The 23,087-nt window shown below is 39.6% G+C and overlaps 1 protein-coding gene across 3 annotated transcripts in view; it reads right to left on the minus strand.

The window, feature by feature from the left end:
• Positions 1-23,087, minus strand: part of PLCB4 (phospholipase C beta 4) — a 217,360-nt gene that overhangs the window by 175,208 nt on the left and 19,065 nt on the right. For all 3 annotated transcript variants that reach the window (XM_075496915.1, XM_075496916.1, XM_075496914.1), the window contains exon 2: positions 20,936-20,995. The gene's annotated coding sequence lies outside the window, so the exon portion shown is untranslated. The remainder of the gene's footprint in view (positions 1-20,935; positions 20,996-23,087) is intronic.

The following is a 23,087-nucleotide window of genomic DNA, read 5'->3' on the forward strand; positions in this document are numbered from 1 at the left end:
ATTGAGAGTAGTGGGAGGAGGGAGAAGAAGGTTACTGCTCTATATTTGAAAAGGTGAATCCCTCCTTCATTAGAGGAGGAGAGGAAGGAAATCCAGAACCATACCGCAGTGGAGATTGAGCTGCGGATTGCAAGGATTTCCAAACAGCTACAGGGGTTGGGGGTGGATGTATTGGTGCTTATGCCTTTTCACTATGGGTGAAATCCATCCAAATTTAGGAAAGCTGTCAGGCAGTTGTTGGGGAAGTAGAGAATGATCAAGGATCAAGTCTCAAACAGCCCGGCTCATGCTCTTCCACTGTCTTCTCCCTCTCCCATGCAGGGACAGCAGCAGAAATCCCCAGAGGCAATATTGCCTTAATCCTTGTCACTGCTCAGAACTGCTCAAAAACCACCCTGTGAGAATGGTCCCTCCATGCCTTCCCACAGTACAGAGGCACTGCACCAAACCTGGTGCCCAGTTCGTTGCCAGTCTTGGCTCTGAGACTGAATTTCCCACCCAGAGCCTGTGCAGAAACCTCAGCCCATTCCCAATGTTGCACACCAGCAGCACCTACTACAAAAGCTGAGAGTGAAAAGACAGGGTGTGTGTGCTGGGGAAGAGCGGTCACCCTGTGGAGCATTTCCCCACTGCACTCAAGGTATACAAATGTTTTGCCATTCCCACTTCTGCAAGGCCAGAGGGTTTGGTGGCGAGAGCAACACAGCCTCTCTGCAGACTGTATTTCTACCTATGGCAATCATCATCTGTGGAATGCCACTACTGTGCGAGACAAAATATAACACCAAAGGGAAGCAAGAAATATTTAGCTTTAAGTTGTCAGCAAAGCATACCGCTTATAGGAGGAACAGATAGAACACAGACAATGAGCAGAAAATACAGACATGGTAGCTTCCTATTTTAATAACGGTTCTAATTGCTGACATTCAATTATTCATACACGGCTACATGTTCCTTTTGTGCCAGAAGCACTGTAGGGCTTTGAAGATACCATCCTGCACTTAGCAGTACTGTCTTAAAAATTACTTAGGCAAATACTCTTTTATGAAATATCTAGAAACATACACGGCAATGTAAGCATTATGCATGCTATGAAATCAGCCAAACTCTGTAGGTTTAAGTAACATGCACTAGTGTGCCCCTTTCCTAGCTCCTGAAGCTCCAGCATTTTGCCTTGTGATTTACAGGAACCCCAAGTCCATTTTCACAACTGACATTAGAACTGCAATTGCAGGTAAGCACATACACGCGTTCACGCAGAACCACCAAGAAAGTAAACATGCAAGCTGGACAGAACATCTCTAGAGATGTTTCATGACTAAAAGAAAGCGGAAGCAGCAGTTTACTTCAATTCTAAAAAAGATAAATACAAAAGTAGAATAAAAACTATACATGGAGCTCACAGAAAACAACAAGCAGCTCTGAATCAACACAGCTGAAATAAAATCTAAATCAAATCTTTGTATCTCCCTTTTGCCACTTTTACAAAAGAGTCAACCTAAAAGCACACGGATGTAAAAATGCTCTAGTTTGGCAAAATTAAAAAAAAAGTCGCATTCCATAAAAGACCTATTATTAGCTTTGTCACTGTTCCATTTGTCTTCAATGTCTTTTCTAATAAAACCCAGAAGAATGAAGGGCAATACAATTATTTCTAAATCTCTATGTAAACAAAAAAGGACTGTCCCTGTTTATTGTTTAGTACAGAATTAAACACCATATCAATGTTAAATTATTTAGGGAGTGGGCTGTGTTTACGTTGACCTTACCTTCCACTGATCGAGAATTTTCCATACACACCAAATAGGAAATAGCTTACAGGACACAAAGTTGATTTTTATAATGTCAGGCAAATTCACTTTTCTTTCTAAACTAAATTTGTACAACAAACCTTATGGCCAGCCTCCAAGAGGCTTTTGTCTTCTCCTGCATTATGAGGTGGTACTTTAAGTGATGCCAAATTAAGCTTTTTAGAATACATACCTTGAAACTACTGAAACACTACGGAAACAATCAGTCACTTATTCAAACTCCCTTTATGCTAACAATTGACTGACTATGGTTTCTTCTGTTAGCTAAGCTCACAGTATGTTTTTCTTGCATATTAGCCAAAGATTATTTGGAATAGCTTTTCAGCTTTTTCTCTTTGATTACTACACACCCTTCAGCCCACCAGTATCTGAGGAGCCTCTGTGAAAAGAGCCCATCCTATTCTTTGCTGCTGCTATAGAAGAAAGAGAGGAAACTGAGGAAAGAAGAAACAGCTGACGCATTCTCCCCCTGGTGTTAGCATCTGTCAGTAAAGAGAAAGGAAGGGCAAAGGAGATGGCAAGAGCATCACAATAATCCCCAGGGCCCTTATCCACACACAAAAGCACACGTGCACATCTGTGATGCTGTGGACTTGAGAAAAAGAGATCATCGGTCACAAGCACAGAGTTTTATCACAGGGCACACCTGGGGACCAAAGAACAGACACTCACATTTTAAAGACAATTCCTGCCCCCTGCTAAATCACCTGGTCTTCACTTCCAGTGAAGTGGAAGATTCAAGTGTCACACACTGCCCTCTACCCTCAGCACCTCTGTCTCAGACTCACCCTGACCTTTTCACTCAGCCAGTTACCCATGCCACTGGTCTTACTTTTCCCCATATAATACTCTTGAACACTACCTCTCTAAAAAAGGTCCTCTTATCCAACAGGGCATCACTGTTATTCTTCCCAAATATCTGTATTTACAATTTCCAGATATTTTTGCTTTCAAGTATTCAGTACTATGCCTTCTGGTTCCCCAAATTCTCCTTAATTACTGCCTCCAAAAGCCTGCACAAGTTGTGCACAGACAAAAGAGAACTAATATATACTGTATATATATAGTGTTTTCCTCATATAACAGCTTTCTTCATATGATATACATAAAGAGTGTCTTTTCAGACCAGGATTTACTCTTCCTATCAATGAGGATGCTTGAGTTTCATTTTCAGCCCTTACCTGTCATAATCAAATATATACGGTTTTACCTGTGAGAGAGAAACTGGACTTGAGACTACTCACTCGGAGATTAAAAAGCTCTCAATTTTAGGTTTGATGTGTTCTGAGTTCTTTTTAAGAGAGATTAATCATTAGCAGAAAAAAAAATTAAAACAGTGATATTTCCCTCCAATGTTTGTACAAAATGGTACATGCCACTGTTTAGACTGGACATTAAAACCATTTGTATGTTTAATATCAGCACAAAAATAAAAATCAAGACTTGTAAGAAACATGGATTTCCCTTTTGCACCATTTAGCTGGCACTGGCAAACAAACCCTGTGTCATTGCTACTTTTCTGGGTGTGGTACATATTTTTTTATGTCTTCACAAACAAAACCAGAATCAAACACATGTGATGCTTTGGACTTTTGAAGGAATTCTGTGTTTTGCTGTCATTTAATTTAGCTCTGAACAGTGACTACTGTGGTCCAACATATCTACCCCATCAACTCCAAAAAAATTTTACCTACACGCTGCTCTACCCTGTTATTCAGCACTTCTGCAACAATGGTTTAATTCACCAAACCCCTGGGAGCTGTTTTTAACATTTCCCATAATTCTGCAGACAGAATGCAAATTCATACACTTGAAATACACTATGGGAAAGCACTATACTGAGAAAGGGCAGAACAACCGTTTATGTAGCAGCAGTGGATTGCATGTGGTCAGTAAAAACAAGAGAGAATAATCCATTTGTGATGAAAAGCGCATTATCCATTACAAGGCCAGTATCCAGTATCACTAGCCTAATGGGAACCTAGAATTAGCTTTTCATTACTTTTAATTTCTGCAGCCAGTATGCCTAAGATAGGCACAGCTGGTGAAATCCTGGCATCCCAAACTAGAAGAGTAATGTTCCCATTCATTTTAAGATTATCAGGATTTTCATCTGTTGCCACAGTAGCAAATAAATAGTGTATTTGCTTCTTCACTCTGAATATGGCCTCAGTAACAGCAGAATACAGAAAAAAGAAGTGGCCATATTGTTTGCTTAGTTCAACAGTGTGTAGAAACTTCTAGCTTGCTTAGCTTTTTTATTAGGACTCATTAGAGAAGCCACAGGGAAGGAATTTCTCTTTGTCCTTCTGCACATGCATGGAAAGCAACAAAATCTCATTCTCCACAAGCCTCCACCTAACAAAAGGGCCTGATACAGCTTCCTCAAATTTCAGTGCTTTCTGTTACAGGGCAGATCCAGGGTTCTGTTGAACAAAAGCTGACTATAAATATTCCTTATCATACAAACCACACGGAGAAAATAACAGCAAGACTAGCTGCAACCATACTAAATTCAGAATAAGATCCTGAGATAGATCTCATCATATCTTCTAAGAAATGGAAATATTAATTTGGCATGTTAAAATTCACACAAGCCCTTGACCCGTTACTCTTCTGCCAATGACTGTGTTCTACCATATTTTTTCTTTTCATATTAGCTTGCTGATTGATAAATAAAACTTTTTTAAATCGTTCAGTAGAACAATTACAGTGAGAACACCAGCTCTTGCCTGCCTAAAAAATTAATTACTTGTTCAGCCAATAAGAATCATCACTGTGGTTGACACATCATTGCACCAGAATACTCTTACGATGCTCTGTTTTCTTAGCTTTCTTTTCATCTTAATGCAACTGGGATGCAAACAGGAAAGCTGAGAGCAAGAATACTTCAAACCAGATGGTTCCTGCAACAAGAAATACCAGGAATGCAGAAGTACATCATGGTACCAGCAGAGATCCTAACTTCGCTGTGCTAACTGCTCTGCTGACAGGTAGAGGGGCACATTTCTTTGAAGGGTTTTTAAGCAGTGGAAAAATGGCGTAAGAAAGTGATATGAGCAATCCAAAATCAGCCACTGAACAAGACTGACCTATTCCTGCATCGCAGATCAATGCTGTCTCCACTGGGCCTGTCAGTTGATAGATTTACAGGGGACTACAACAGGAGAGAAAAAGCACATCGGTACAAGAGACAAACATGCTTATAGGGACACGTATATATGAGATACTTAAGCATCAAAATAAAGTATTACTTGTAAAACAACAACCAAAACACTGATGCTATCAAAAGCTGTGCAGGCTACACAATCTGCCAAAGGAGCTGCAAGACTTTGTGAAAAGACCCCATCATATCAACAGTTTTGCCAAGCGAATTAAATAAATTGAAGTGAAACATGAGAGAGAAGGGTCAAACAAAAACAAAAACAAAACCCACAAAACCAACAACAAAACCACCACAACAAAGATCTATATGGTTTCTCTCTTAAAGCATTAATGCAACTAGAAAAACTGATCCCACTGATTATAGCAGGCTATATAACAAACTCACAAATAACAAATCTTCTTTATATTTCACATCAGGGGAGATTCAAGCAATACAAAACGCTAGTTATAGTGCCTGTGAAGCATCCTGGCTGGAAAGCTGTCCAGGGATTAGAACAATTAAAGACTGTTCAGGCTCTGCCCCTTAAATCTGATTCTACTCCAATAAAACCACTAGATTTTTTTCTTTCAACTGTGAGAAGGATTTGGCCTTAAATTACAATAGTCTGATAGCTAAATTTACAGAACTAGCAATACCCTCAAAATACAGAACCTCAGAGAGAAAAGAGAGCTCATGAAAAAATAAACCCTATGGGATTATCAATTAAGATACTTTAGCTTCCAAACTTAAAATAAATGGAAAATATGCCATATGAACCTCTACAGATATTAAATCATTTTATTTTTATTATATTGAGACCCATAATTGCACCTGGAAGGAAGGAAAAACTGGATCACTTTGTCCCCATTGGTCTAAAAGCACAAGTACCATCAAGAGACATACCTGATTCACTGGCAGAGTGAGCAGCAATGAGACCTGCATTAGCAAGCTTCACATGAAAAAAAATAATTAGGACAGTCAGAAAAATTTCAGAGGATTTAATTGTTCACATAGCTATGAAATAAAATCCACACCATTTGGAAAGTTCAGTGAAATGATACTCAAAATAAGGAGTGCCGCATCTAGCCAATTGTAAATACTGCCATGTATTTCACTACATATGCAAAATAAACCTACTTTTGACCCTAACTTTATCTTCCGTTGTGTGCCTGATATTTAAAACTTAGGATTTGTTTTGGAAAATTTGTTTTGGACTGTACAACACAGTTTGTAGGTAGGCTACAGAAAACAGAATCCTTTATTGAATCACGTGTGTATGCATTTTACCAGATAAGTTTGATAAATTTGCCTTTATCCCTTCTGCACAGGATTATGTGTATTTGCATAGAAATAATCTTCTAGGTAAAAACAGGACTGGCTTGACTGGAGCTAATAATGTTCCCTCAGAGAACTGAGGTGTTTATACTGAAGAAGAGTAATTTGCCTATGGAGAGAACTTAAGTATAAACAGCAAGCAGAGACTAAGGGTCTCTGCACTTAGTATTAAGCATGTATCACAACTGACAATGAAAAAATAAAGAAACACCAAACCAGAAAAATATTTACAGGAGGACATAATCAAGATTCAAGTTTAAGCCTATCAACAGCTTGCTCCCATCCTGCTCTTTATTTACACTGTGGTCAATTGCACCAGAATGCAGCTAGTACAGAAATGTTTGCATGAGAAAGGCCTTGCTAGTACTGCTTTTTGAAAACGCGTTAGAAAGGAATGTTCTTATAACAGACGTGTTATGAAGGTAGTCTTGCTATAACCCTAATGACTGCATGAAGCAAAACAATACCTTCAGTAAAGCAGAAGCCAGCAGCTTTCCTAATACAGCTCATAAAATCAGTGTATGTGAATTTCTAACAACCCTCTATTTCAATTTCCATCCATGTCAATATTCCTCATTTACAGCTCATCTAAAAAGACTAATAACCCATCTGCATCTCTGTTGAAGTAAAGCTTACAGAAAGCACTTCACTGAAAAAAAGAATATTTTAAACTAAAACGTGTAATTAAAAATGTTTCTACACTCAAAAAAAAAAAGAGATGAGTAAATCTAAGCTGTTTATTTCATTGCCTTTTCTATCTTTTCAAAGTATGTTACAAAACACGCTTACCTGATACAGCCGGACCTTTAAGTGGAACCGGCACGGTGCAGTAAACATTTTGTTTACCAGAGACATTTATAATTCAATTTGGAGACATTTGCAAATATTACCTTTCAGACTGCCCTCTTAATGGGTTCTTTAACAACTCAGTAGATACGCAGTAACTGTGGGTATACTAGGATAATCAGTCTCAGGAGTAAATTATACCATCTAGCCTTTTACTAATGTTTTAAACTCAAAATTACAAAAAGAAAGAGCCATTTCAAGCAACACAGACCTTCTAGTCCAAAGGAAATCTGTCTGGTGGACACGTTACATAAGTGAGAAAAATCCAGTATCAAATAATCTAAGTAATTATACCCTGAAGATTTGTTCTGATGTTTGGAAAACTTCTGGATAGTTTAGTTACTTGAAACTTTGGAGTGCAGTGCAGATGTGCAATATCCCTCAAAGAAAACAAGGGAAATTTTATTTGATAGGTAAAAAGCAAAATTAAAATTTAGTTTGCTTTAAAGTTCTAGTTTGGGGTTTTTTTAATAACTTTTAATATCTTTTGAACAGGTTATTATTTTAAATTACTTTGGCACATTCCATTTAGCAAAAGGATCAAAGTCTATTAGACTGTACTGTCAAATTCCAAATAAAACTTATAGACATTTCCAAATGTCAAAACATGGTGTCTTTTGCAACCCTGGGCTCCTTAAAAAAAAGTAACTGACTTCACAGTGAAGTAAGTAGAACAAAACACTTTTAAAAAGAATTAAAAAAAAAAAACCAACCACCACCAACCCACCAAAACAAACAAACAAAAAAACCAACCTACCAAAACAAAACAAAAAAACCCACCAAACATTTCAAGATCCTCAAGTCACTAAAAGAATTCAGGTACAACTTCAAAAGCTGAAGAGAAGGAAGATTTCTTTTTTCACCTTTCTGTAAAGTGTCAAAATGTAATATTAATTCTTCCTGTTCTAAGAAAATCTAAAGAGGACTACCAAGCTATTAAACCTTCCAGTGGATCATTTGTGGTATGAGTTATTAGCATAATTGGGGGCACACTTTATTCTGACCTTTGCAAAACTTTCATTTCCCAAATGTGATAGATACAAAGTGCTTTTATAATACCAATAATGATTATTTCCTATGGGAAACTGCCAATTATAAGTTGGTGAAAAACGCTATACCGGATGTACATTGAGAAAATGAACACACCTACCAACAGACTAATTAAAGCCATTCTTCAAATATTAATAAAGCTTTTCACTTCCATGAAATATAACCTGTATGTTTTAGTTCAACTGCATCCTTGTCAGGTCATTCTTTCAACAATAATAAATGTTTGATTAGTGTTTAAATACAGCATTTATGCTGAACATTCACCTTTCCCTGGCAGTAAACCAACACATGGGAAGCTGTTTTGACATTTAACCACTTGACTCAAGTTCACATTGTTTATATCAAGTCACATCAAGTGCCAGCAAAAATACTCAGATACAGAAACAAACCCCTTGTGTTCTGGACACAAGTCTTTAAAAAAAAAAAAAAAAAAGGGCACAGCAAAGACCACATATAAGGATAAGCAATAAACTGTCAAAAAAGAGTGTGTTTTGGTTTTATAATAGTGACTCCAGTACATTCTGCGGAGGTCACAAGTACAACAGGTAGCAGCTTCAATAGCATCATTTCCTGCTCTTCTGTCACCTGCTGTCTTGTATAACCTGCTGCCAAGGTTCAGTAGCTAATGTGCACCAGCAAGAAAAGAAAGGACAGAGAGTGCACAGCCAGACAAAATTCCTGAAGACGCTAACTTGACAGAGGACAAGACAACCACCTTCCCACCAACACACCCTCAACAACCCAGTGTGCCCAGCTCTACACGTGTGCATTTGACATGACAGAGTAGGAGTGCGTTTTAGCAACACCAGCCTCAGGCATCTAGTTTGCAAAGCATCTTTTACAGCAGTGAAATCATACCACACAGAAACAGGGAAGCCTTCCAGAAAATGCAGTCTTAGGAGAGATGGTGAATTCAATCTCTTCACAGGTAGCCCTGGCTTTTTAAAGCTCTCCCTGGATCTCATTGGATGAACAGACAGAGTTGGTAGGCTGCAGAATCATACTACAGAGTAGAAGAGTAAAGTAAACTCCATTAAGGAATACTCAGGACACAACCATGTGCTCCCACATCACAGAACAGGCTCCAGCTCTTACTGATTAGCCATTCTGTACAGTGTCGCTTTAGCTATATTACCTCATATTTAAAAGACATTTGCTATAATGTCTTTGCTTTGGTCATAATAATTTTTGAAATAAGTTCTTAGGGTCTGATTCCCATTTATGCTCTTGCCAATTTGCAAACCTTCACAAGATGAAACAGACATTAAAGCGAATGTAAAAATATTTTACTACACTTTTACAGCATTCGTAGATTAACACAGAAAATTCCAAATTTTGTGTGACAATAGAAAACACTACAGAAAATAGCAAAAATAGAAAAAAGCCAACTAGTTTTCAGGCAGATAGACCCAAGTGACTTATAGACAGGCTTGTATGCCTAAAAGTTTTTCTGTTCCCCACCTCCCCCCCCCCCCCCCAAGATACAGCTATGTTATCCGGTCTGATAAAAGATACCATGTCTAATTAAAGATTTCACCTTGCTGAGTTCCAATGCAGCCACAGCCAAATACCATGCCAATGTTTTATATGAATCCTTCAGAGTTAATGCAGGCAGAGCTGCTTTTTAAAATGAAAGATGGGCACCAGCTTCCAATTCGGCAAACTCAAGTTCCGATTCATCTGAAGCAAAAACTTTCCTTATTATAACTCTGGTATTAAAGCATATTTGATCTGCCTTTCAGAGAGGGAATGAAATGGCTTAGTGAGCTACATGTAAGGTTCAACATGTGCAAAGACACATCTTACTAGGCAAAATTTAAAAACTCATTTACTTAGTTTTCAAAGAAAAAGTTTCAGAAATAACTTGAACAGAGTAACCAAATATTAATGCGAGGCAAACATGCTTGACCATCTTACTGGAGAGGACCTACTGAGTTCATAAATCCAGCTGCTCAGCCTAGGTGAATTCAAACCAAATACAAGCCACAAATATTTCAATAGCTAGGTTAATTTGCTTTTCTCCTCCCATAAGGTCTCTAAAGAAGGGAAGACAGGGTTGCTTTCTCAAGGCTAAAATATAGCTCAGCAGGAAGAAAATGACTGAATGAATTTTTGTCAGGCTGAGCAACCTGCTTGCTCACAAACAGAAGCAGGACATACACATCTGACCATCTAGACCTGATTTAATGAGGTAAGTGAAGCACTGCTTCCTTTGTATGAGAAGACTCTGATCATCAGGCAATTTATTAAAACACTCACTGCAAAACAAGTATAACTGGCCAAAGTCTTTCAAACGTACAAATGCCTGAGAAAAGGACTCTGCAGATCTTGAAAAAGCCGTCTATGTATCAGCACAAGAATTATTTGTAACATCTACAGCAGCTCCAAAGATGTGCTCCCAACCTAGACTGCAAAAGATCTCATAATGATCTTGTTTACAATCCAGATATTCAGTCTGGTACAGATCAAACAGCAAAAAGTGCAGTTATGAAATCTAAGTAGATTTACTCACTACTTTTCACTGTAATGTTTAACAAGTCTTATTAATTTTGAAAAGAAGAAACAACAGTTAAAAATATAAACAATTGAAAAGTGGAATGTGTGTCGTTAAGCAATATACAACATTCCATATTTCTCTGTCTTTTCCCTTTGGTTTACAGAAAATAACTAGACAGCAGTCTCGTCACTCCACATACTGTAACTTTCAAAACTTGGCAAAGCAACTCTTACACATTGTGTTTCAGATCCAATAACTCAATACGTGCTTCAAAGATCTGGCAGCAGTTCTTTTGGGAGTTATTTCCTACTTTTCTGGCTTATGCAACCTGTCGAGTTTGGAAAATTTACACTTAGTAGATTAAGAGGATGTACACAGAGAAAGAGGAAATCATAATAACCACAATAATTATAAATGAAGTTTCGAATGCAAATTTGATTTGCCGCAGATAATTTCCATTGCCTGCAAGAAATCATTCTGATGCGGAACAGCACATGCCATCTTCTCAGATTCCAGTTTTCACAGGTACTGTGATCAAAAAGGATTTGTTTAGGTAAACAGTTGCCAATAGGGCAGACTCCATAACTAGCTCACACACGCACGCTCCCTGTTCTCTAATGCAATACTCATTTTAAGAGCACAAAAATTACAACAGATAAGATATGAACACTAGAACAAAAGCAAGTTGTGGGAAAGCCACAGGATGATGCGGAGTTTTGCCTTTGATTAGAATCTATTTACTTAAACACTCAACCAAGCATTGCTCCTCTAAACCAGACCACAAATGTAATTAGAGAAAACATCCCTCTGAAATTTTCCATAGTTTGGGGGTTTAGAGAAGTTGTAAATACTGGAAGAAAAGAAAAAAAAAATCCTTTCCAAATACAATGCATTTTCTGGCAGTAATTTAGTAATTTTCTTTTTGGCTTCACCAGAAAACAATAAACACTAAAGATGAATGCACTATTCATGTGGCGTAAGAAGATGCATCAGTTTAAAAGAAAATATCTACTGGGCAAATAATCTTGGTGTATCAATAGTAGGGCTTGGCAGATAGTTTCAACAGGAGAAGAGAGTCAGAAATGAATAAAACATTTTGTCCAAACTCAGCGTGCACACGACCTCTTCTTGCTTTCTTCCCCACCACATATGTATTTCCTGTATCTGACAGTTTTATTATTACATTTCCCGCTTTTTCTATCTTGCTTCATTTATTTTGCAGCTCTCCCCATAGCTTCCAGATTGTTCTGCTTACTCTTTCACTCTCCATTTCTCTCTTTTTCATACGCTTGGTGTCAGTTAAGTCAGTGGCAAAAATGCCACTGACCTGTCCACAAAGGAATCCCTTAAGAACGTCACTCGCCATCTCTGCCTCTGCCACCGCTGCCCTTCAGCTTTCGCACTGAGTCATGCCATCTGAGTTTCGGTTGAGAAACTCAGAATAGTTTCCTCCACTCCTTTCTACTCTACCCTCTCGATTTCCAGACACATCCTCCTGCTGGTTAGTTACAGCAGACTCTTGTGCTCTAGTTTCCTCCTGGAGCCAATATATTTTACTACAAAGGAAGAAAGCGACCCAGAAAAAAAAAAAAGAAGGGGTGTGTGTGCTGGTTTTGGCTGGGATAGAGTTAATTTTCTTCACAGTAGCTAGTGTGGGGCTGTGTTTTGGATTTGTGCTGGACACAGTGTTGATAACACAAGGATGTTTTAGCTACTGCTGAGCAGTGCTGACACAGAGTCAAGGCCTTTTCTGCCTCTCACCCCATCCCACCCGTGAGGAGGCTGGGGGGGGCACAAGAAGCTGGGAGGGGACACAGCCAGGACAGCTGACCCCAACTGACCAAAGGGCTATTCCACACCATAGGGCGTCATGCTCAGCATATAGAGCTGGGGAAGAAGAAGGAAGGGGGGGATGTTCAGAGCGATGGCATTTGTCTTCCCAAGTAACCGTTACGCGTGATGGAGCCCTGCTTTCCTGGGGATGGCTGAACACCTGCCTGCCCCTGGGAAGCAGTGAATGAATTCCTTGTTTTGCTTTGCTTGCATGTGTGGCTTTTGCTTTCCCCTATTAAACTGTCTTTATCTCAACCCACGAGTCTTCTCACTTTTACTCTTCCAGTTCTCTCCCCCATCCCACCAGGGAGGGAGTGACCGAGCTGCTGGGTGGGGCTTAGTTGCCAGCTGGGGTTAAACCACAACAGTCCTTTTTGTCACCCAGTGTGGGGCTCAAAGGGTTCGAGATAACGGCAGACTTAATTGGAGTGAATTAAGATCGAATTTATAGCTGTTACTGCTGTTTAGCTTTTAATTGGCAGGCTTCTGTGCTTGCCATGGGGCTTGCTTGCCTTAATGTATATTAGAGTCTAGTGCTCATTAGTGGCTGCTTTTTGCTTTCGCTGCTTGCTGTCCTGCTGATCATCTTACTCTGCTGTGCCTGGGAACATTGTGATAACAGCGATGGCCATGCGCCTGGGCTGGCAGATGGCCAGGGCATCACTGCTGTTTCTGTGCTGCTGTAATGGACAGGCTGGAACTCCAGTGTGAACTAGTCAAAGGGACTGTGACCTGTGGATAAGTCCACATGGGAGCAGCACACTCCGAAGCATCTCTGGCCGTGGATAAGCCCATGCTAGAGCAGGTACATCTCGAAGTGTCTGTGGCCGTCGTTATGTCTGTGCCACAGCAGGTATACCTCTGAAGGGATTGTGGCCCAAGGATAAGTCCACACTGGAGAAGGTACACCTTGAAGCATCTGTGGCTGTGGATAAGTCCATGCTGGAGCACCTCAAAGCATGTGGCCATGGATAAGTCCACAACAGAACAGGTACTCCCCTGGAGGGACTGCAGCCACAAGTAAGGCCATGTTGGAGCAGGTCTGTCTCTGAAGGCATTGTGGTCTATGGAGAAAGCCATGCTGGAACAGGCGCACCTCAAAGCAACTGTGGCAGTGGATAAGTCTATGCCACAGCAGGTATACCCCTGAAGAGACTGTGGCTCATGGATAAGGCTCCACTTGGAGCAGGTACACCCCTAAGGGACTACATTCTGTAGATAAATCCAAGCTGGAGCAGGGACAAGGGGAGGAGTTCATTGCAATGTTAAACCTGATGGTCTGGTCCAAAGGGACTGGGGTGGAGATTGTAGCAGATATGCCTTTAAATTGTAACCCATGATTTGAATTGCATGTTATAGGAATTACTATAGCAGGAACCACTTGAACCACTGGAGGAGCAGCCTTACAAGAAGCAGTGCAAGTGCAGCAGTGACCTGAGCTCACCTTGGAGCCCAGTAACTCCACACAACACACCACCTCTCCTGTCCTGAGTGACCACCATAACAGATGGAGCCCAAAGTCATGGACTAAATTAACTCAGTGGACATTTTACAGACATTTCATAGGGATGGTCCGTAGACTCAGGGAATGATATCGGTATATTATATCAAAGGATGGGAAGGGTGGTGGTGGGTAATGAGAACTTATAGGATAGTGCAAGACCTGAGCATGACTTAAATGGTATGGAATAAAGGGTGGGGAATGTGCTGGTTTTGTCTGGGATAGAGTTAATTTTCTTCATAGTAGCTAGCATAGGGCTGTGTTTTGGATTTGTGCTGGACACAGTGTTGATAACACAGGGATGTTTTAGCTACTGCTGAGCAGTGCTGACACAGAGTCAAGGCCTTTTCTGCTTCTCACCCCACCCCACCAGTGAGGAGGCTGGGGAGGCACAAGAAGCTGGGAGGGGACACAGCCGGGACAGCTGACCCCAACTGACCAAAGGGCTATTCCACACCATATGGCGTCATGCTCAGCATATAAAGCTGGGGAAGAAGGAGGAAGGGGGGGACGTTCAGAGTGATGGCATTTGTCTTCCCAAGTAACCGTTACACATGATGGAGCCCTGCTTTCCTGGAGATGGCTGAACACCTGCCTGCCCCTGGGAAGGAGTGAATGAATTCCTTGTTTCGCTTTGCTTGCGTGCACAGCTTTTCCTTTACCTATTAAACTGTCTTTATCTCAACCCACGAGTTTTCTCACTTTTACTCTTCCAATTCTCTCCCCCTTCCCACCGTGGGGGAGTAAGCAGGCAGCTGGGTGGGGCTTAGTTGCCGGCTGGGGTTAAACCACAACAGGGGTAGAGGGGAAACCACAAAACCCAGTATGTCTTAGTGAGGTGAGCCTGCATGGAACAAAATGGTTTTTGCAAAAACTCCACTTTCTTCAGGTTTTATTGAAGCCTAACAATATGAGCTGTCATTTTGTGCCTCCCATTTTCTGACCAGTTCTTCCCACATTGTCCACCTTTACATACAAGACCAGGTCTGTGCACATTTTAAAAGAATAAGGTTCTAACTTTGGGCACTAATGAGATATAAATTTTGAATAAAACACCACCATAGCTTAGTTGCTTATGTAACATTCCCACACCTTTTCAAAAAACAACAAATAGTCTTTCCTTCCTAGGGAATGGCAGATAAATCTTAAGGGGCAAGTTTTACAAGGCAGTCACTTAAAGAAATACCCGGACAAAAGAGAACAACTTTGCTCAGCCCAAGACAACTCGTATTATAAATGACCAAAATGCACAGGAGCCAAGACTTGTTTCCTCCCTTTTTCTGCATTAGAATGTCTAAAGATTCAGACATGGTTTAAGACAGACCTACCATGGAAACAATGGAGTATATTCAGCTCTCATCACAGAGAGGCATGAACAATTTGAGACAGTAGTCTGTTAAACTTCAGGAGTCCTCTCCAGAAGTCCACCAGTCACTCATTCTTTCCCCACTAACTGGTCTGCCAGCACAAATGAAAACAGATTCAGCTGAAAAAGAACCTTTTAGAATTTTATTTAGCAGGTCTACTTTTCAGCCAGATCAGTTACCTGATTCACTAGTTACTTACACAGGCTTTTGGTGTAAACAAGCATCCAGGGACAAGAAATTAGAGGCTAGGAGTGAGACTGGGGACTACTTTCTTTATCAGAAGTGTCACTTTAAATGTATGTGAAACTACAGGGAACCTGACAACTGAGACAATGACTATTGCCATAAATTCTCTGTATGCTTTTGTTATCACTCGCTTTTTAGCTCCCAGAGCTCTGCATCCTCTCTGAACCACCAGCCTTTCTCAGCCCGAGAGCTTTGCCAGTATATACTTTCTGCTCCTTCTGTGCTCACCTTTCTCACCAAAAAGGTCTACCCATCACTGGATTTTGCTGTAATTAAACAGAACAGTCTTTCAAAGGAAAGTACGAAGACTACATGATCACAAACAGCAGGGAATGTTTGGAAAACAATGCTTCATCTGGATGCGGTAAGCTTCATTTATTTTTCTTTTGCCTCTCTGTTTTTGTTTTATACTGTTGACTCCAAATTTTAATGACAGAAGATATTTTAAGCATTCCTGACCTAGAAATGTGCTAAGAATAAGAGAACTTTTATAAAGAAAATATTGTCCCTCTGAAGGGAAACTCAGTATATGCTCCACCTAAGTAAGCTATGCATGTTGCTTACAAACAGCAGATAACTTTTCAGACCTAAAAGAACTCAATTTCCAGGAGCCAGTGATAACATGTATAAAGAATCAGATAGGCTGTAGGATTCAACAGACCTGATTAAGAGAACAGTAGTAGGATTCATGGCCAAAATAGATGCTACAGAGCAAAATTCAGCTCAGGCAGAAAATACCCACACAAAATATCTTAATTGCTGTCCTTATGAGGGACAGTAAGAAGATATCCATTGGAGAGACAGTCTAAAGCTAGGATTAAAAAGCTCTTTCTTTTGAGAATAGCAATCTGAGCAAATTGTACTCGTCTCTAACAAGAAGGCAACTTCTCTTTATTCTCCTCTATAAAGCATCACTTCTATTTTGGGAGCAGCTACCATGCCTCATATAATGACCAGGAAGCAAATACTTTAGGACTGAAACCCATCCTCAATTATGTCAGTGCTTACATGAATATGCTTAGCAGGTGTGACAATGGAGTTAGTGCAAATCCACACTGGCATAAGGAAAACAAGCACAAAATATTTCTGTGATTGTAGCAGATAGATTACACAGAGACACGTTTGTCAAGGTTTGGTCTTTTCAAGTAAAGCAAGTAAGCAGCGTAACATTAGAAATTACAGTAGATAATTCTTACAAGTATATTAGTGTGAGCCGCACCACATTAACAGTGTTTGTGTTTGCACCTGCAGTACTTTGACAGCTACAAGATGTCACCTGTGGCTATATGGCCCTCTTTTGGAGGCCCTGGAAATGTGAACAAGTTAGTCATGCAAATCTACTAAGTACTCCCTCAACTGTTAAAGCAAAAACAGTAGTTGCTTCAGCTACAAAGATCACAGCAGACACATTACGTTAAGCTTCAATACTCTTAAGAACCTAGGTTTTAGAAGAAGCCAGTAGCCAGTCTCCTATTTTGTAATCACAAAGGGAGGGGAAAAATTCAGCAATGGTATGATTAAGTGATCTGTTAATGATTTTGAATACAAGACAAAGTTGCATCATGTCACCCCCATCCTCTATCAACCTTGAGGTTCAGCTGCTCTGCCCTTTGCCTCCACCCTGCCAGGATCCATCAGAGCACACAGACCCTGTGATTAACAGGTTTCAATCTGGAATATACAGCAGGGTGGACAAACACTATTTACATGCCCTGGAAGGACAATGCAGTTTAGAGTCTCTCTCTTCAAGTCTGTTTCATTACCTATGCCATAAGAACTGCTACGCTGAAGGAATCTGCTAGTACCTCCGATATTATCCTTAATATAAGAGTAAGATAAGTTTGTTTTGTTTTTTTTTTTTATGAAGACTACAGACTGCACAGCTGCAGAACATATAGAAACAGGTAAAGATAAACAAAATAAAGTCATACACACAGATAAACATACCTAACATTAGCTCCCAATATTCCTGCCCTCCTTTTATGATTCTAGACAGTAGTCCATTAGGTGTTCATAAACTCCAGGCTGAGGATCCAGTTATTGAATAAAACCTTTAAACCACATCAACGGACAGCATTTTAGTAGTGGGAATCCTTACTTTCTTTTACAGTTCAACTTATCTTTGGTGATGGCTCTAATTTGTATCTCTCCCTTCCTTCACCTTCATTCAGTCAGAGAGGTATTTCAACTTTTTCAAAGCAGGGAGGAGTCAGACAGCAGTTCGAGAAAAATATTCATGTTCCTTCACCACAGTCAGATTTAACTATTGCCTGCCTACAGGATAAACAGAGTCAACCAATGACTGCTCCAGTGTGCTGCTAAATCCTAAACAGAATTATTAGCAGACTCTCTTTTCCACAAGGCTGGGCTATACCCAAATCAGAGACTGAGGCCTTTCCTCATATTTCCCATGTAAATGCACTTTTTTTTTTAATGAAAAAGTACACAATCACATAAATAGGATTAGCACAGGCAGCACATAATTGGCTCTTATTGAGCACAAGATACAGTGATAACTAAGAATCCCTTTGGGGTTGATAATGAGGCTGGGGTGAATGCTGCTCTTAGCTCCCCATCTGAGAGATACAGTGGCACACAAGTACCCACACAAGAGCACAGGTAATTTCATCAAAAATACACAGGCCAAATGATCTGACTCCATCCTTTCACCTACAAACAATTCTGCAATTCTAACCTGTAAAAAAAAAAAAACCACAAGGATCTTATTTCACCTCCATAAAAATCACCTAAAAAGTGGTTGACAAACTAAAATCAGTGAGGTAACTGTGATGATCAGTACATTGTTTTAATTATTATTCCAGTCAGGAATGCCCAGTGAACATTATGCCCAACTTCACATTATAAACTCTGACAGGGATTCAGCACTCCTTCCTTCCAACAGTGTTGGAAACTATATTTTAATAATTTTCTTTGGCTAGTTCTCTCTTCAGCTCAATCTCTTTCAGCGTAGGAAAGGGGTCAAAGTTCCTGTAGCTCCTGATGACATTAAAGGGAGCGTGATTATCGGTAATGATGCATTACAATGAAGGCAACATCTCCCATTTGCACACCCCTGTCCTCCCGCCACTATGTAAACAGAATAAACCTGTAAGGACACACTGGCTAACCTCATCTCCTAGAGAAATACTGTCTAGAATCACGCTGTAATGAAACAGACAATAATGCATGATGGTCTCACTTAACCTTTAATAATATGACGTTTTAGCATGCTTGCTACCCAAAAAACTCTCCCAGGCATCCTCAGTTTAACTAGTATTAACTACAGTACACTGCCCACAGACCTAAAACTGACTGTACAAATTGTGACTGCCTGGGGCTATTTTTGTTTTGGTTTTGTTTTGTTATTGAGCCAAATTCTCTTCATATTTTCTTGATGTAAATTCAGAAATTCTGGAATTTGCTTTTCCTTTGTTCCAAAAGTTTTTGAAGTCTTTGACTTTCAAGATGTCGTGTAAAGCCTACGGCATATCCTTATGCATGCTATGTTTAAATGGTTAAAAATGGGTCCAAGCAGAAAATGAAAAGCAACATCCCTAACTTCCTTCACCTAACTCCATACATAGTGGCTTCTCCCTTTTCCCTCTATTACGTAGAGTTTTATTTTGAAAGCATGCAGGATGCTCAAATGCAATAGCTACTCAAGGTAAACTGATTCATCCCCTACTTTTTTATCCATTTTAACAAATGAGCCAATTACCCCAGCAGTTCTGTCACAGGTGTGATTTCACTCTAAATCTCTAGTAAGAGTTCTACTGCTTACACCTGGATAAGAAGTTAGCGCTATCTGTATTTTCAGACTTTTGCTCTAAGAAAATATTTTCAGTAGTTTCTACTTTCCAATAAAGCTATTTCTGGCCAATGTAGGTTTAATTTTTTCTTTTTAAAATATTTTAGCAAACTGTACTTGTGCCCACAGAAGAATTATTTTTATCAGTTACAAATAAACAAACCAATTGCAATAGCACACCAGGTCACAGTGCAACAAATTCCCAAATCCTTGTGGTGTACAGCATAGGGATAAACCGACGATCAAGAAGTGAAAAACAAGGAAAACAGAAATGCATTTTAATGACTAATACCAAGGTTATATGTATGTAAAGCACTGCCTACAACCATTGTACCATTACTTCTAATTCTAAAATTCTAGAAGACCAAAGCAACCATACCCTTTGGTGTTGATGGCTTTTTCTGCACTGAAATTTTCCTGTGAAAGATCCCTCTACAGCACATCTCTCCGCAATTGGAATCGTCATCTGAGAAAAGATCTCCGATAATACCAGAGAATCCTGATGTGAATTTAGATACATTTTTATATGAACAACAACAAAAAGTAAATACACCATCTTGTCATGGTCATTTACAAAAATTTCAGTAGAAAGAACAGTGAATGAACTTCGCTCTACGTGCATGTGCAGTGCTCTGCTCCTGTGCAGCAAGGAGAGGCATCAAAGAACTCATTTAAGCTAAACTGAATGCCTTGCCCAACAGGGCAAGGTTGAGGTCTCACTCAGGATTACTGAGAAACTCGCATTTGCCTCAACAACCCTTTTGGGCCTGCTTAAGGCCTGAATACTGAAGCAAGTGGAATTTTGTGCCAATCTGGTGCTCCTGAAGGAAAAGTAGCTTTCAGACAGCAGAAGCCAACAGTGTAAGAATCCTTGATGCCAGTGCGATATATAAAACTACACTCAGACTAGGAGTATGTATGAAGTGAACGTAGGTTGGTGTGCAAGTGACTGAACCCTGAGTATTAAAAAAAAAATGAAATAAAAATTGTTTTCCACAACTTTGAGGTGAGAAGAATCTGCTGGAATCACACAGAGACTAGAACACTTAAATTGCCTTTGCAGCTGTTTTAAGAACAGCTCCACGTTATCGCTGTAGTTTAGTCAGGCCTGAGAGGGGGGGAAACAAAAGATCAGTTTACTACTCACCCGTACTTCCCAGAATGTTAGGCTACTACAAAAAGAAGAGGCCACTGAGGACCTAGAATATCCCCATCTGTCTGTGTCACTGATCATCCTCACACACACACACTTCTTTCTTAGTGTCAGGTATCTGGTTTTCAGGAGAGCCCAGCATACTCTGAATTTGCAGAGTTATGACCTAAATTTCTAATAACTTCTCTCCTCTCATGAACCCCAACCATTATCTTTTCAGAAAACATTTCTCATTCTACTAATATGGACAGCGCAGCATTGAAACATTAAACCATATGTTAAACCTGAAGTAAATAATCTAGTAAAAACCACAAATTAAAATGTTAACAGAAAAACCACATACCTTTTGAAAATCAGAAATTACTCTGTAGAGATTTCCATTGTAGAGAATGTCTTCCTTTCCCTAAAAAAAAAAAAAAAAAAAAAGCCTTAACTGTGCATACTAATATTTAATTACCTAATAAAAACCACAGTGAACTACTTCAAGACCTTCTTTTTCACCCAGAAATAATTTCTCCTTATGGATCAGAATATGTACACTACAGCGAGCATAAATATTGCACACTCAGTGAGTTTTTGTTTGAAGTTCATTTTATTTTGAAATTCCCTCCTGTCTTTGTTATCTAAGCAAAAGCATCATAGCTGCAGGTGAAACTAACACATGGTATCCATTCTTCCAAGCATTTAAAACTAGAAAATAACCCTACACAATGGAGACCAATAATGGAGCAGTGTGTCAGGAACAGAGAAAAAAAAAAAATGTACTTTGTTCTGAGGTATATAATCAGGTCTCTTTCTCATCCCAGCTTTGGGTAAAGAGTAAATTATGCCATTGTTACTACTGCTAAAGCATATTTCCCCCATTGCTTTTGCCAACACTTTAGAAGCATGAAAGCATCGACTAATTCACTGATGTCCAGTTCTTCTGTCTTTCCACCTTCTATTTGTGTGGGGAGGGGGCTGGCAGCTCAGGGGCATTTGACACTTCATGCTTCTGGGCAGCACAAGTGGGTAAAGGGATTCACACCGTTCCTTCAGCACCAGACACCACGGCAGCGATAGGGTCACAGCAGAGTCCTAGTGACATTCTAGTATTTTTAGCTTCTGCAATATACTCTGTGCATCATAAAGTGGAGTGCTTCAAGGAAAATCTAACCTATTCCCAAGCCTCCTCTGAGGAAGCACTTGTACATACAGATCCTGTGGCTGTCACGCCTGTATCAGTAATATCAACTGCTTTGCTGTTGTTACTTTTTTCCCCCCCTCTTTTTTAAAAAGCACAAACCCAATTGATTTCTATATCTAAGTCACTTGTATGAGAGCTTAAAATGGACATGAGCACAACAGCCACTCAATGAGCAAAGCAGCAGATTTACAGAAACCGGAATGAAAAGGACAAAAGAGTGTTCAAAAATGAAGTCAACTCCAAATTTAGATTAGAAATTGATGTATTATAAGAGAAGATGTTTTAAAAGAAAAAAAGTAACAACTGTGTTCAGCATTGAAAATAATATGAAATTAACTGTAGCTCTTTCAAATGAATCTCTGCAAGAGCTCCCGCACGTTAGGACAGAAGCTGTATTTTTCTCTCTTTCATTAAGCTTCATCTTTTTTCCTTTAAACTAAAATAAATTGAAGCCTAAAATTGAGAGCATCCACTAGGCACATACTCAGGATTAAATCTGACCTGATACCTTTTAAGTTTTATGGAGGTACAGAAGCAGAGGGGAAAAAAAAAAAAAAGCCTCAGCAAGATTAGTAACAGAGAGGTTCTAGAAAACAAGTGTCTCAGCCAAGAGAGGCCAGAGCATGTTGTAGGTCTAGCATTTGCCTTGAAAACTCGCGGTGCATAAAATGCCCCAGGCTGTATACTAGAGGGACTAAGAACCATGGCAATCACAGTTACAGCAATGAGAACAGTTAAAGAAAATAGTTTCCTGTTCTGTTGAATTCTCCCGAAGTCGCCAAAAACTTCCATTAAGAAAGAAGTTTTTCCAAAACATAAATAGCAACTCTAAGAGGATGATAGCTAGGTACTTTGTTCTCATTTAATATTGACAGCACGCTCTTCTAGTAAAAGACTACACACTGCCTTTGATTTTTTTTTTCCCCCCTTTAATACCTCAAACTCTCATTTTGCTAGTGCACTTTCAGGCTGACCTCAGTAGCTCATAGTTAAATGACAAGATATCACTTGGTCTCCACCACCTCACAGTTGGACACAAAAGTGTCATTACACTTACTTCTGCAGTCAACTAAAGCCAACTTAATGCTAAAATAAACTCACTATTCAAAACATGTTTCTGTTGGAAAAACAAAGACATTACAAAAATATTTTCAAGCATACAAGCTACTCTATTAGTCCGCAATGAGAGATACACCTCAGATATTTTTGTTCTCTTGCAGATTGTGGTCAAATTTCAACACGGTTACATCAGCGTAAAATCCAGCACAGCTCCACTGAAATCAGTAGCATCGTACCATACTTAATGCAC

The sequence above is a fragment of the Mycteria americana genome, chromosome 3 (assembly GCF_035582795.1).
Source record: "Mycteria americana isolate JAX WOST 10 ecotype Jacksonville Zoo and Gardens chromosome 3, USCA_MyAme_1.0, whole genome shotgun sequence".
In the NCBI taxonomy this organism is placed as follows: Eukaryota; Metazoa; Chordata; class Aves; order Ciconiiformes; family Ciconiidae; genus Mycteria; species Mycteria americana.